This window comes from Monomorium pharaonis, chromosome 3, assembly GCF_013373865.1.
Source record: "Monomorium pharaonis isolate MP-MQ-018 chromosome 3, ASM1337386v2, whole genome shotgun sequence".
Lineage (NCBI taxonomy): Eukaryota > Metazoa > Arthropoda > Insecta > Hymenoptera > Formicidae > Monomorium > Monomorium pharaonis.
Window position 1 is genome coordinate 24,047,848 of NC_050469.1, and position 14,618 is coordinate 24,062,465.

The following is a 14,618-nucleotide window of genomic DNA, read 5'->3' on the forward strand; positions in this document are numbered from 1 at the left end:
TGTCGTCAGGTGATTTTATCTCTCACATATAAAAATTATCGAGTTGTATACAATTAAAGTCTAGATATATAATTGAAACTAAGACATGTGATGTTTTTATATTGTCTATGCCGATTGCAGGTTATATGGAGAAGAAGAGAACACGTAATTTTCATATCCTTGAGTATTGCCCGGCGTTAGTCAGACCAAGATCACGCCTGCTAGGTTTAGTTATTTTGGAACCGGATCAGGTAGGGCAGGTGCCTGTGAAAAATGTGCTCAGTTTTTTGGAAGAAGATGGAGCTCTCTTGATGGCAGCTGATAAAGAGGGGAGGCACGATGGACTTAGTTTGTATTGATGGAGTTTCACTTGAGGATCATCCCCTGATTTATTATTATTATTATTATTTAATTACTTATATTGTCTATGTGCTTAGTTCAAAATATGATTAAACGCAAAGCTTACTCGATTTTTATCTCCTTAGATAATGGTACATAAAGCTTGTTTAATTGTCAATTTGCTATCTGGTTATGTGCGTAAGCTTTGTCAGCAAATCACGACAACCCCAGTAGCACAATTTATTGCCGCAATATTGGTCCAATATTACGCCAATGTATTTACATTGGCGATATATTGAGCTAATATAACGCCAATGAATTTGTCAATATTGTGTTACTAGGGGAGCTGACAAAGATAACAGTAAATCTGTCACCAATCTTTGAGCGAATTTAATGTCAATGGCGACAACTTGCTAACAATTTGTTTATTGGATAAGTCTACACTCTATTGAATGTCCTTAGATCTTCAAATAAAACTCATCGAGTTTATCAAGCTCAAAATATTTTATACATAGATTTTTTAAATGTTTTTAGAGCACTGAGTTCGAATCATTAAAAAATTCATCAAATCAAATTTTTAAAATATTATAATATAAAGTATGTAGGTAGTACCGTTTGACTGACAGTGATTACAAGGTATCTGTTTGTTATACCAAAATAATATAACACTAGTTAATATAAACAAAATTGTAATGTTTACAAAGTAATATCAAAATGGTTGTTTTAATTTATATATAGAAAAAAGGCAGTAAAATTTGTTTAAGTTTAATTTATTTCTTTTACTTTTGTAAGCAATATATTATTGAAAAGAAAAACTGCATAATTAGAGAATCACTGAAATTTGCTTTCTTACATTATTTTCTTCATATAAAAAATACAGATAAAAGCTTGATTTACTTTGTTTATTTTTATAAAACTTTATATTAGAAAAAATTTTCTTATACCTCAAAAATTAGAATGATGAAAATATGTCGATGATAGATTCGGACTCAGCGTCAAAAATTACACTAGAAACAGTCTTCATATCTTGTACAAAATGTTATAAATTAATGTAATTATTATAATAAGATTAATAATATACATAAGTCGTAAAAATTTTTAGCGTTAGTATAATGGACATATGTATACATATGTGTACATATGAAAGAATGTGATTCTATAGAGCTGTCATTTCTTCGTCGTTATATGAACTATTCTTTTTCTATATAAACTACTTTTTCTCATTAAAAAATGTTCTTACAGCTTCTTTTCTGCTCGTCTTTTATCCGTTCATCTTTTTATCGCAATAAAGGAAACAACATCGTTCTATCGCATTTCCGGAGCTCCTGGAAAATAAGAACAATAAAAATTAAATTATATTTAAATTTTAGCAAAAAATTGTATAAGAATTTATCACATATTCCATATTTAATCAGAAATACATTGTTAATCATAATTAATAAGAAAAATTCTTTTTGATGATTGAAAACTTTCACAATATACTTAATTTTTATTGTATTAAAACTTCCTTAGCATATCATATATTGTAGTTGTATGGCAAAGTATAAAAATAGTTATATTGTGTATTTGTGTTGTAAATGCAAGAAGTTTGACTATTTCTTTCGAATGCGTTCATCCACACGGAAATGATTCCTGCACTATTTCGCATGCTTGATCGGGGGAATGAGTTACTTGTGCGAGAAAACTGTCCGTGCACAATCGGCGACTTTGCGGCCGGTAAAGAACTACAAACAGGATTATTTTCGACGTACATGTAATAAAATAGTCCTTTTTCCAATTTAAAATACAAATTTTGCAAAATTGTAGCGTGATGGAGCAATTTAGAAACTGAATTTGTATTTGGCGTACAAAAACTGTAGAAAATGACTAGTCCCGTTCTAGTATTTGTTAATTAAACTATATATAAGTATAATAATAACTATTTGTACTAGTCAATAAACAAATAAAAAGTTTATATGTAATAATCAGTAAAATGCATATCTTCTTTTTTTACTTTTTTCTCTACAAAAATTAAATCTAAGATATAAATTAATTTGTAATTTATTATTTTTAAGTTAAATTATTTTAATATTTTTTTTAAATAGTTTATTAATAACTGTTCAACAATTGGTAACCTATAATTTTTATCTTATTGTATACCATTTTTTGGATAAGTATCTTATACAAAGAATTCAAATTGAGCTTAATTGTGAGAACTTTCGATCTTCCAACCGTAAAGTAAATTTTCTTTTGGCTCAACCGTGCTCACAACTACATCGTATGGAAAATTAAGTATTTCTACGTTGGGAAAAAAATATAACGTTAATTAATCGGCAAATGGCGTAGGTGTGTTAAACCTCTTTACTTATGAGAAGTTTAATCGAGGCGAGTTAACGATATGTTCTATTGATTTTGCCTTTTATTCTCAGAGGGAGAGAGAGGGAGAGAGAGAGAGAGAGAGGGAGGGAGGGAGGGGGATGCACTGTATGCACAGCTTGCAATCTATACTGCTAATGCGTTTACACGTAAAACTTGGTTGAATTAAATGTATAATATTTTGATTAAGCTTAATAAATAGTTTCAGAGTATTCTATTTTATTTCTGTTGATTCTTGTATAAAATGACAGACGAGAAAAGAACCACTTTCGGTACACAGGTAGCAAAAAGAGCCATTTTTAATAATTATCACCCTATTATCTTTCAGAAAAATTATTTTATTTGTTTGCGAAAACAGCGGCAATTCGACGGTGTTCAATGATACTTTAGTTATATTTAATATAAATTAATACAGAGCGTCAAGAATATAATTTTTACCTCCTTGCCGTATTAAAGATTGGTAATCACGCCATTCATAGATATCTTACCGTATCGTGCCATTAAAATATCAAGAACTCTTCATTGTTACATCTTCGGATCGTTCTTATGATGAATAAAATTTATGGTTTTCATAGTAATATTCAGTCTGACTTAAAACTGATTTCTTTTCTAATGTGACCTGTATGGTAAAACGGAAAAGAACTAGAACGTGTATTAGATTTTTTACAAAAAATTAAAATGTTTTATTGTCTACAATTTATATAATTTCGTAGTATCAAATAAGTATAGTTTAATATTACAATAATTAAGTATAATGTATCTTTCCGACTAATATAATATATACATGATTTAATGCAGATTTAATATAGGACCAATAATAAAACACTTATTCTTTAGGTTTCACCTCATAAAATCAATACAAAAATTTCGTCAATACTTAATTTAGACATTTAGAAGAATGCCAGAGTGACCGGCAAACTTGATCAGGGTCGATAATTTAGACTCATTTATGTATACTATTAATACAATTTTTTTTGTTTTTTTTTTCCATTCTTCGTACAAAAGTTACACAGATATGTATATTTTAATTCTGGATAAAGATTTCCAAAATCTGTAAAAAAAAATACATATAAAATATAAGATCTTGTTATAAAAATTTGGATTTTATACAAAGAACAAAATATGTAAAAAAACAGAATTTACTTGATTATTCTGTATTTTTAAAGCAATTTTTAAAAAAAACAATAAAATGTTAGAAGAATAAACTATTTCTGATAATCAAAATTATTGTACAAAAAAATAAAAATTGCACAAGTTTGACACATTCCAAGGAGTAGAAATAAATTTTTTTCGCAAATGTCATCACAATCATCGTACAACTTGTACTTTTCCTTGCAAATTAAAAGAAAGTTGAAGTCCGTACGATTTTTCTTTGCGGAGTTGAAAAATATCAAAGTTCCATGTGTTTATTGCTCATTTACCAGCATTAGTATTAGCGTTACCCGATGTGCACTATGAAGAGCTTGCCGGATTTTGCACATCATGTGTGTGTGTGTGCGCGCGTACAATTGTGTGAGCAAGTGTGGATGAGTGTTAATGGAAGAAGGCCGCAATCAGAGCTTGTATCAATAGCGTGTGAACGTTCGCAAGAGATCATTCAAAAACAAAACGAAAATACGCGTTTTTAAGTGCGGACATTTCCACATTTTCTTGCGTTAACACCCATTCATTGTAACCATACACACAACTATGTATAATAAACAATAAGTAGAAAAGAAAAATATAATTATACACAATTATACATACTACGCAATAGATGTGCCGTACATGCGTTTCCCAGTTGTACTTTCCCTTCGTTCCATGGTTCATCGTTTAACGTTTCTCGTGTGTCTTTGGTACTCCTTTTACTTGTACGCATAAGCAAAACAAGAGAGAATGGTACAGTACCATGATGTCTTTTTCTTTCTGAACTTCCACTTTCAGAATGCCCGCTCTATGGCAACTACGAGTAAAAGTTTCAATATACTAAAGTTTATTGCATATGATATTAAAATGTCAATATATTTTCATAGATTTATTATCCAGTTAAAAATACATACTTTGTGTACGCATGAAAAGCACACATGCATATACGTACCAGTCTTTTTTCTTCCAAAAAGCAAGAGAAAAGCATCGATAACATTCTGAGATTTTTTTTATTCGTTTATCATATCTATTTATTTTTTATCAATGTTTTCCAATGTTTGCTTTTTTTTATCTTTTAAATCATTAAGCTTATTTTGTAAGCTAAATTATTTTTCTTGTAAGATTTCTCTTACACGTCCATTTGTTGTAACTGTACTTTTAATGTTTTGATGCCACAGCATCAATACTAGCTTTAAGATGATTCGAATCACGTGTAATGAGGAATGCATCCTAAAAAACAAATATATTTAGAATGTAATATAAATTAATACTTTATTATAGTAAAATATTTAAATTTGTTATAGAAACAAGATACAAGCAGAAATTGTAACAAATCGATGTTAACTGCATGTGTTAAGTTGTTTATTAAATTCACTTATGTCTGTTAAAATTTTTTTTTAACAGACACGATTATTTGAAGATTAATGTATATGAGCCAAATTTTGTTATAAACTTACAGTATCAGCTATACGGGTAGTGAGAGACAGCTGCCTACATAAAATATATAAATAATTTCTTTTATTTATATTTTTGTCAGTAATTATGAACCAAAAATATTTTTCTGTTAGGTCCTGAGAACTTCGTACAATGAGCCCAAATACATTATGACATTCTGAAAAAAATTGCACAATAATTAGTAATAATTCTATTTTATAAAGAGCGTAGATATTTTGTATATAAATAAAAATATTTACGATCAGTTACATCCACGACTTTGTTTATAGTACTTAGCGATAACATTTCAACATGCTTATACGGCTTTTCTTGGCACAGCTTATTTTTTTTTAAACCAATTATATTTTTAAGACTATTTAACGACCCAGTTTTCGATCTTCTCTTGCATATTTCAAGAGTGTCATTAAATAGGAATAACGATAAACGGTCTCCTTGTTTACAAAGATCACCACTAATTATCGTTACGTCACATTGATTGATAAACAATCTATGCAAAGAAATTATTTGTAGCGGACAATTATTAATTTTATAAAAAATATTGAATATTATTGACTGGTCTTCGGTTATCCATTTGATATCTTTTGTATACGTCAATACTTTTATAATGTGGCAAATAGAATTCTTCAGCACATTATAATCCGGATCATTTTTCTCCATACGCTCAAAAAGAACTAGAAGAAATAAAAACATTTTGTTAGCGTTAAATTTTTACATAAACAAAAGTAGAACATTAACATTTTAAAAATATTCTTACTGTTTAGGAATAAATTATAACTACATAATCTTAGTATTGGCATAATTAACAGGTCCCTTAAGCTTTCTTTACCGTAATTTGTTATTATCTTGCAAATATTTAATAAAGTGTAAAACTGCGAAATTCTTTTAATAGATCTTTACAAATTATGCACGAAAGAAACCCTATGTCCTTAGACATCACCGTTCGCACGCCATGAATAATTTCACGTGGATAAATTCGTACTTACTTTTGATCGCAGTATGTACATCGTTTATATTATTGCGAACGCTACACTTTTCCATCTTAGTAACCTGATATATTATAACGTGCAAATCTTGCCAAATATATCTTCCGTACGAACTATATATCTTGTCCGTGCGTTACCACGATCAAAATTGCTAAATTTTTTCCGAAATTCTGTGAGCATGGAACAACCAGCTAGCACTGAAGACAACCACAGACTGACCATCAACTGCGTTCAGGCTGCGTTCCAATTTTCACTACCTGAAAATCTATAGTTTATGTCTCATATAATATAGCAAATGCAATTTAAGCATTAGTCGCCGCCCTCCTCTCCCTGTACGTTTGCATGTATTGCCGATGGTTAGTAGCATTTATTCTGTTTTTCGACTCCGAATTTATGAAACGACTAGTAAGAAAGTTTCACTAACTGTACTTCGAAATACTGGTTCTTTTGTACGAAGGACCACTTTTGGTGCACAGGTAGCAAAGATGTCTCTTTTCTACAATACGGATCGAACATTGCTCGCCCGTGCGAGTGAGTCACTTTCGGTGCAGGTTACGAAACGAGACATTACCTGTGCACCGAAAGTGATCCTTCACACAAAGAAAACCAGTATTTCGAAGCACAGGTAGCGAAAAATATTGTGTGCGACATGTTACGGATCGGCTATTTCCCGCTCCTGCGGATAGATACACGTACTAGTTGCACAAATATTTATTTCTCGTTTATTTATAAAATACAAATATCATTATTTCCCATAAATTATTGTATAAGATTATTTGTACAAATATCATTATTTCCCATAAATTATTGTATGAGTTTCATCGTTCATCATATATTATGTATCGAAATTGTAATGTTAAATTTTTATGTTTACTTTTTACATGTTGATTTATATATATATATATATATATATATATATATATATATATATATATATGTATAAAACTCATACAATAATTTATAAAAAATAATAATATTTTATAAATAAACGAGAAATAAATATTTGTGCAACTAGTACGTGTATCCATCCGCAGGAGCAGGAAATAGCCGATCCGCAACATGTCGCACGTAATATTTTTCGCTACCTGTGCTTCAAAATACTGGTTTTCTTTATGTGAAGGATCACTTTCGGTGCACAGGTAATGTCTCTTTTCATAACCTGCACCGAAAGTGACTCACTCGTACGGGCGGGCAATATTCGATCCGTACGTGTGTAGAAAAGAGACATCTTTGCTACCTGTACACCAAAAGTGGTCCTTCGTACAAAAGAACCAGTATTTCGGAGTATAGATAGTGAAACTTTGTTACTAGTCGTTTCATGAATTCGGAGTCGAAGAACAGAATAAATGCTACTAACCATCGGCAATACATGCAAACGTACAGGGAGAGGAGGGCAGCGACTAATGCTTAGATTGCAGTTGCTATATTGTATGGGACATAAACTATAGATTTTCAGGTAGTGAAAATCGAAACGCAGCCTAAACGCAGATGATGGTCACTCCATGCTTGCCTTTAGTGTTCGCTGGTTGTAAGACAAAAATTTTGTGTAAGTTGCACGTGTGTAAGGGATGAAGAGACCGACGCTATAACATATCAGGTTGCTAAGATGGAAGAGTGCAGCGTCCGCAATAGTATAAACGATATACATGTTACAATCAAAAGTAAGTACAAATTTATCAACGTGAAATTATTCATAGTGTGCGACGGTGGTGTCTAAGAACATAGGGTTTCTTTCGTGTATAATCGATAATTTATAAATACCTATTAAAAGAATTCTTTTCACTATTCCATGATGTTGGAGTATCAGTAGAACTTGATCTTTGAGCACGTAACAATGCATAATTAACCCGTTGTGATCACTGAGGGTCCAATCGATCTCGTGTGACCATTATGAAATTAATCGAAGGTGTAACCACAACGCGGGTTAATATCATTTGCAGCATAACGTTATTTTTCCGCATATTTTGTATAATGTAATCAAAACATCATATTTTTTTTTATAACATAATTTCACAACTTAATCGCAGTTGATTTGATGTACATTCAAATTTTGCTTCTATCGGTGGGCTCTTTGATAGAAAGTAGAGCAATCTCGTATATATGCATATTTAATAAAACAAATCTTTAAATTTAAAACTATTTTATTTAAACTGTCTCTATAAATATATTAATTTCGACAAGAGACGCCGCTCGAGATAGACGAGTTTTCGTCCGGTTCGCGCAGAAGTAACCCCCACTACACCGTTTTACTTGGGCTGAACGTTATGTCCTCTCCACTCTGATCTTCTTAGTCGCCATTGTGCGCACTCCGAGCGAGGTCTCTCGTTGAAATTAGTATAGATGTTGTATCTGATTTTTATTTTTAATTTTCCTCAGTGTACTCACTAAATTCTATTTTTATTGCTAGAAAATAAAAACAAAAGCCCCGTGTACACGCTCGTCTAATAGAACAAGAGCCATCATTTCTCCTGCGCTTTTAAACTTTACGAAATTATGACTTACGATTCGTCACCCCAATCACGGTATTCTTTCGGAATTTTCTCAAATAAACAAAATGTAATTTTTTTGACGAAACGAAAAGAAATAGGGCAGGAGAGAGAAGAAAACGAAAGTTTTTTGTAATCTTTTGTAAAAGCCTATGTACTTTGTATCACAATGTTTAAATTTTATAGAAACGTCTGGCACGATTAAAAATATAATTTTCGCTACCAGTACACCAAAAATAATCCTTTTTTCACTTTACACAAAAGGACCAAATTTCGAAGCACAGATAGCAAAAAATAATGTGGGACAGGTACGAATTAGCGGGTTATTGCCCGCTCTCGCGGATAAACGTATGTCGCCTTCGGCTCGTGCATTTATATCCCGCACTTATGGGCAATTAGTCGATTTATCACTAATTGCACAAATACCTATTTTTATCAAGTTTTCCTACCAACTGGTTAAAAGGCCAGTATTCGATAATAAATTATCAATGAATAAGAACATTTTATTTTTTTAGTAGTTCATTAAATACAACGAGTAATATATTTTTGTGTTTTATAAATATTTTAACTTTTTGTCTTAACAAAATAAGTTTGTTTTTTAGTGTAACACATAAAATGTTTAATGTTAAGCTATTACTAATTTAATACATAATAGCAGTATTATTTATGGCCAACTATTAAATATTCCAGAGGCTGTTGATAGAAAACATTTACCGATGGCTAAAGAAAAATTATCGCAACGCCATCAAATGTTTCTTATATTAATAAAAACTGAAGAAGATTACGTAGAAATCCTCCATATAATTATAGAGAGTAAGTATTTACTATCCATTGAAACGAGTTTTACATTTTTTTATTGCTTTTTTAATCATCGATTTATGCACATTTTTTATGATTACAGTTTAAATTGAAACTGGAATCTCTCATAGGCAAAAGTGGGGAAGAATTGCTAAATAGCACGGAAGTGAACATTATATTAGGTAATTTTCCACTTATCTATAACATTCATGAACAGTTGTTGGAGGCACTGTATCGTAATGCTGCTCATTGGACAGAAGATATCAGCATCGGCGAAATATTTTTCAAGTTTACACCATATTTGGTTAACGCATATTTTCCATACGTCAACTTCTTCAAAAATACAAAACAAATTTAGTGCGATCAAAATAAGCCGCAATTTCACACTTTGTTAAACATTCGTGAAATAATAACAAATTACGGTAAAGAAAGCTTAAGGGACCTGTTAATTATGCCAATACTAAGATTATGTAGTTATAATTTATTCCTAAACAGTAAGAATATTTTCAAAATGTTAATGTTCTACTTTTGTTTATGTAAAAATTTAACGCTAACAAAATGTTTTTATTTCCTCTAGCTTTTTGAGCATACGAAAAAAAATGATCCGGATTATAATGTGTTGAAGAATTCTATTAGCCACATTATAAAAGTATTGATGTATACAAAAAATATCAAATGGAAAACTGAACGTCTGTTAACAATATTAAATATTTTTTATAAAATTAATAATTGTCCGCCACAAATAATTTCCTTGCATAGATTGTTTATCAATCAATGTGACGTAACGGTGATTAGTGGTGATCTTAGTAAACGAGGAGACCGTTTATCGTTATTCCTATTTAATGACACTCTTAAAATATGCAAGAGAAGATCGAAATCTGGGTCATTAAATAGTCTTAAAAATGTAATCGGTTGAAAAAAAAGCTGTGCCAAGGAAAGCCGTATGAGGATATTGAAATGTAGTCGCTAAGTACTATAAACAAAATCGTGGATGTAACTGATCGTAAATATTCTTATTTATATACAAAATACCTACGCTCTTTATAAAATAGAATTTATAACTAATTATTATGCAATTTTTTTCAGAATGTCACAATGTATTATATATGGGCTCATTGTACGAAGCCTTCAGGACCTAAGAAAAAAATATTTTTGGTTCATAATTACTAAAAAAATATAAATAAAAGAAATTATTTATATATTTTATGTATGCAATTGTATTTCACTATCCGTATAACTGATACTGTAAGTTTATGATAATGTTTAGCTCATATACAATAATCTTCAAATAATCGTGTCTGTTAAAAAACATTTTTAACAGACATAAGTAAATTTAATAAACAACTTAATAAACAAATGCAGTTAACATCGATTTGCTGCAATTTCTGCTTGTATCGTGTGGCTGTTAAAAATTTAAATATTTTACTGTAATATAGTATTAATTTATATTACATTCTATATATATTTGTTTTTTAGGATGCATTCCTCATTACACGTGATTCGAATCATCTTAAAGCTAGTATTGATGCTGTGGCATCAAAACATTAAAAGTACAGTTACAATAAATGGACGTGTAAAAGAAATCTTACAAGAAAAATAATTTAGCCTACAAAATAAGTTTAATAACCTAAAAGATAAAAAAAGCAACAATGGAAAACATTAATGACAAATAAATATATATGATAAACGAATAAAAAAAATCTCAAAATTTTATCGATGCTATTCTCTTGTTCTTTGGAAGAAAAAAGACAGGTATGTTATACGCATGTGTACATGTGTGCTTCACGCGCACACAAAGATATGTATTTTTAACTAGATAATAAATATATGAAAATATATTAACATTTTAATATGATACACAATAAACTTTAGTATATTGAAACTTTTATTCGTAGTCGCCATAGAGCGAGCATTCTGAAAATAGAGGTTCAGAAAGAAAAAGACATAGTACTGTACCGTTCTCCCTTGTTTCGCTTATGCGTACAAGTAAAAGGAGCACTAAGAAGAAACGAGAAACGTTGAACGATGAACTGTGAAACGAAAGGGAAGTACAATTGGGAAACACGGCACGTCTATTGTATAGTATGTATAATTTTGTATAATTATATTTTTCTTTTCTACTTATTATTTATTATACATCATAATTGTGGATATCGTTATGGTGAATGGGTGTTAATGCAAGAAAATATGCAAGGAAATGTAACGCGTATTTCCGCCTCGTTTTTGGATGACCTATTGCAAACGCTCACGCATTTTGATACAAGCTTCAATTGTGGCTTTCTTCCATTAACACTCACACACACTTGCCCACACAATTGCGAGCGCGAGGGCGCGCGCGCACACACACACACACAATGTGCAAAATCCGACCAGCAATCTCTTTGTAGTGAACATCGAGAGTAACGTTAATATTAATGCTGGTAAATGAGCAAAATGCACATGTAACTTTGATTCTCTTCAATTCCGCAAAGAAAAATCGTACGAATTTTAACTTTGTTTTAATTTGCGAGAAAAAGTTCAACTTGTACGACGATTGTGATGACATTTGCGGAAAAAGTTTATTCTACTCCGTGGAATGTGTCAAACTTGTGCAATTCTGATTTCTCTGTAAAATAACTTTGATTATCAGAAACAGTTTATTCTTCTAACATTTCATTGTTTTTTTCAAAAGTTGCTTTAAAAATACAGAATAATCAAGTAAATTCAGTTTTTTTAAATATTTCATGTTCTTTGTATGAAATCCAATATTTCGTAACGAGATCTCATATTTTATATGTATTTTTTTTACAGATTTGGAAATTCTTTTCCAGAATTAAAATATACATATCTGTTTGGACTTTCTACCAAGAATAAAGAAAATAAGAAAAAAATGTATTAATAATATATATTAATGAATTTTAATTATGAACCCCAATTAAGTTTGCCGGTCATTTTGGCATTCTTCCTCTAACTCTAAATTAAGTATTGACGAAATTTTTGTAGTTTTAAGTTTCTTTAAAAGTTGAGTGCGTCTTTCCTGTATCGAAAAATACTCCGACGCAATTGTTTCTCTCATTCAAGTTTTTTCGCATTACTCGTGCAAAGCCACGAACTCATCTCGGGAAAGTTCCACTCCTGTTCATATTCTCGTGGATTGTTCGTTCGAATCCTCGACGCATTTTCATTAAGAAATCAACGTGTGTGAAATTAGCATTTCAAAGTTTAGCATCTCATAAAAATACTGTATCCAGCATAGTTCTACAGTTCTTGATAGGTTTCAACAATAGTTCCGTTGAATTACGTATTTTAATTAAATTTTTATAAATGAGATGCTAACTTCCAAAATCACATAATAGCATCTCACCGTATTTCGAATATACGACCATAGAGAAGACTAAATCTATAGAGTTCTATCGTTTAAAGACGTCCTGTCAATAGTTCTAATGATTAAATTAATTTAAAAAAATTTTTTGTTACAAAACATACGTATATATGCGTATACGTCTGCGCACGTGGATTTGGTGTAACTAGCATCTCAGATAGACAAAATTAATTAATTTAAAAAATTTAGAAAGTATTTTTCAACAACTATCTTGATGGAAAACTTGTATTTATAGGTCTAGACGTGAGATGCTGGTCGAATATCGACAGTTCTATTTCTTTTAACGCAGTTCCCATATAGATACGGACGCGTACAATAATTTTCTAAAGAGTTCCGGTGATATAAATAATTAAACATTTTTTTAAACAATTATTTTGCCCGAAAAATTTGAATTTTGATGGCTAGACGTGAGATGCTGGTCGAATATCGACAGTTCTATTTCTTTTAACGCAGTTCCCATATAGATACGGACGCGTACAATAATTTTCTAAAAAGTTCCGGTGATATAATTAATTAAAACATTTTTTAAAAAATTATTTTGCCCGAAAAATTTGAATTTTGAGGGCTAGACGTGAGATGCTGGTCGAATATCGACAATTCTATTTCTTTTAACGCAGTTCCCATATAGATACGGACGCGTACATTAATTTTCTAAAAAGTTCCGGTGATATAATTAATTAAAACATTTTTTTAAAAATTATTTTGCCCGAAAAATTTGAATTTTGAGGGCTAGACGTGAGATGCTGGTCGAATATCGACAGTTTTATTTATTTTAATGCGGTTCTCATATAGTCCCGGACACGTAGAATAATTTTCTAAAAAGTTCCGGTGATATAAATAATTAAAACATTTTTTAAAGAATTATTTTGCCCGAAAAACTTGAATTTTGAGGACTAGACGTGAGATGCTGTCTCTCCCGGTCTCTTCCCGTCTCTCCAGGTCTCTCTCCGTCTCTCCCAGTCTTTACCCGTCTCTCCCGGTCTCTTTCCGTCTCTCCCGGTCTCTCCCGGTCTCTCCCCGTCTTTACCCGTCTCTCCCGGTCTCTCCCCGTCTCTCCCCGTCTCTCCCGGTCTCTCCCCGTCTTTACCCGTCTCTCCCGGTCTCTCCCCGTCTCTCCCGGTCTCTTTCCGTCTCTCCCGGTCTCTCCCGGTCTCTCCCCGTCTTTACCCGTCTCTCCCGGTTTCTCCCCGTCTCTCCCGGTCTCTCCCCGTCTCTCCCGGTCTCACCCGGAAAATTTGAATTTTGAGGGCAAAATAAATGTTTAAAAAATGTTTTAATTATTTATATCACCGGAACTCTTTAGAAAATTATTGTACGCGTCCGTATCTATATGGGAACTGCGTTAAAAGAAATAGAACTGTCGATATTCGACCAGCATCTCACGTCTAGACCTATAAATACAAGTTTTCCATCAAGATAGTTGTTGAAAAATACTGTCTAAATTTTTTAAATTAATTAATTTTGTCTATCTGAGATGCCAGTTACACCAAATTCACGTGCGCAGACGTATACGCATATATACGTATGTTTTGTAACAAAAAAATTTTTTTTTATTAATTTAATCATCAGAACTATTGATAGGACGTCTCTAAACAATAGAACTCTATAGATTTAGTCTTCTCTGTGGTCGTATATTCGAAATACGGTGAGATGCTATTATGTGATTTTGGAAGTTAGCATCTCATTTATAAAAATTTAATTAAAATAGGTAATTCAACGGAACTATTGTTAAAGCCT

The 14,618-nt window shown here is 31.2% G+C and overlaps 1 protein-coding gene and 1 long non-coding RNA gene across 12 annotated transcripts in view; one reads left to right on the plus strand and one right to left on the minus strand.

The window, feature by feature from the left end:
- The window catches only part of LOC105838822 (prolactin-releasing peptide receptor), a 71,989-nt gene continuing 57,371 nt past the window's right edge, over positions 1–14,618 (minus strand). For 3 of the 7 annotated variants that reach the window (XR_004962470.1, XR_004962467.1, XR_004962471.1), the window contains 5 exons: positions 5,493–5,924; positions 5,256–5,410; positions 4,751–5,028; positions 4,420–4,615; positions 3,642–3,724 (listed from right to left, as the gene is read on the minus strand). The gene's annotated coding sequence lies outside the window, so the exon portion shown is untranslated. Of the gene's footprint in view, positions 1,644–3,641; positions 3,725–4,419; positions 4,616–4,750; positions 5,029–5,255; positions 5,411–5,492; positions 5,925–14,618 lie in introns of those variants that run through there. The other 4 variants (XR_004962465.1, XR_004962466.1, XR_004962468.1 and 1 more) reach the window with 4 other exon arrangements.
- Positions 7,595–13,043, plus strand: LOC114254502. 5 transcript variants are annotated; one of them, XR_004962475.1, is made up of 6 exons: positions 7,595–7,897; positions 9,413–10,014; positions 10,098–10,523; positions 10,607–10,765; positions 10,997–11,272; positions 11,416–13,043. It is a non-coding gene; the product is annotated as an uncharacterized LOC114254502 (long non-coding RNA). The 5 variants fall into 5 exon arrangements; XR_004962473.1 differs by lacking the exon at positions 7,595–7,897 and having other exon boundaries at positions 7,904–9,535; positions 9,624–10,014; XR_004962476.1 differs by lacking the exon at positions 7,595–7,897 and having other exon boundaries at positions 7,904–9,535; positions 9,624–9,702.